The sequence below is a fragment of the Mandrillus leucophaeus genome, unplaced genomic scaffold, assembly GCF_000951045.1.
Source record: "Mandrillus leucophaeus isolate KB7577 unplaced genomic scaffold, Mleu.le_1.0 Scaffold581, whole genome shotgun sequence".
Classification (NCBI taxonomy): Eukaryota; Metazoa; Chordata; class Mammalia; order Primates; family Cercopithecidae; genus Mandrillus; species Mandrillus leucophaeus.
Window position 1 is genome coordinate 508755 of NW_012106264.1, and position 1517 is coordinate 510271.

A 1517-nucleotide genomic window follows, 5' to 3' on the forward strand; every position below is an offset into this window, starting at 1 on the left:
TTTATTTATTTTTATTTATTTATTTATTTTTGAGACGGAGTTTCATTCTTGTTGCCCAGGCTGGAGTGCAATGGCACAGTCTCAGCTCACTGCAACCTCCGCCTCCCAGGTTCAAGTGATTCTCCTGCCTCAGCCTCCCAAGCAGCTGGGATTACAGGCTCCTGCCACCATGCCCGGCTAATTTTCATATTTTTAGTAGAGACAGGGTTTTACCATGCTGACCAGGCTAGTCTTGAACTCCTGACCTTAGGCGATCCACCTGCCTTGGCCTCCCAAAGTGCTGGCATTACAGGCGTGAGCCACGGCACTTGGCTTATTTATTTATTTTTAAGAGAGAGTCTAATTCTGTGGCCAGGCTGGAGTGCAGTGGTATAATTATAGCTCACTGCAGCCTTGAACTGCTGGACTCAAGTGATCTTCCTACCTCAGCCTCTGGAGTAGCTAGGACTACAGGTGTGTGCACACCCAGCCAACTTCTTTTTCTCTTTTCTTTTCTTCTTCCTCTTCTTCTTTTTTTTTCGAGACAAGGTCTCCTCACTCTATAGCTCACGCTGGAGTGCAGTGACATGATCACAGCTCAGTGCAGTGTTGACCTCCTGGGTCCAAACAATCCTCCTGCCTCAGCCTCCTGAGTAGCTGGAATTACAGGCGCCTGCCACCACGCCCGGCTAATTTTTGTATTTTTAGTAGAGATGGGGTTTCACCATGTTGGCCAGGCTGCTCTTGAACTCCTGACCTTGGGTGATCCACCCGCCTTGGCCTCCCAAAGTGTTGGGATTACAGGTTTGAGCCACTGCGCCCAATTTTTTTATTTTTAAAACATTTCTGACATTTTGTTTAACTTTCTTTTTGCTTTGGTCAATCTTTCTTTCTCTTTCCTTCTTTCCCCCTAACTACCCTTCCCTTCCTCTCCCCTCCCCAATTCTCCCCTGTCCTTTCCTCTCTTCCCCTCTCCTTTCCTCTCTTCCCCTCTCCTTTTGCGACAGGGTCTCACACTGTTGCTCAGGCTGGAGTGCAGTGGTGCTATCACTACTCACTGCAGCCTCAATCCTTGGGCCCAAGTGATCCTTCTACCTCAGCCTCTCGAGTAGTTGGGACTGCAGGAGTACATCACTACACCCAACTAATTTTTGTTTTGTTTTGTTTTGTTTTTGTAGAGATGGAGTTTCTGTATGATGACCAGGCTGGTCTGGAACTCCTGAGTTAAAGTGATCCACCTGCTTTGGCCTCCCAAAGTGTCGGGATTACAGGCCTGAGCCACCCTGCCAGGCCTCTTTCTTTTCTTTTTCTTTTCTTTCATTATTTCTTTCTTTTTTTTTTTTTTAGCTGCTCCTTGCTGAGCAGGGCTAAGGAGTAAGCAGTGGTCTGCCCCAATCTTTCCATTATGTTTCTTTTTCTTATTGCTTTGTAACAGCTTTTTGTATTTTGTTTATTTCATCAATCATTTCTTCCTAGATTGTAAATTGTCTTTCAACCTTACCTAAAGTTTGCCATAAAGAAGCTTTGTCAATTTTTAG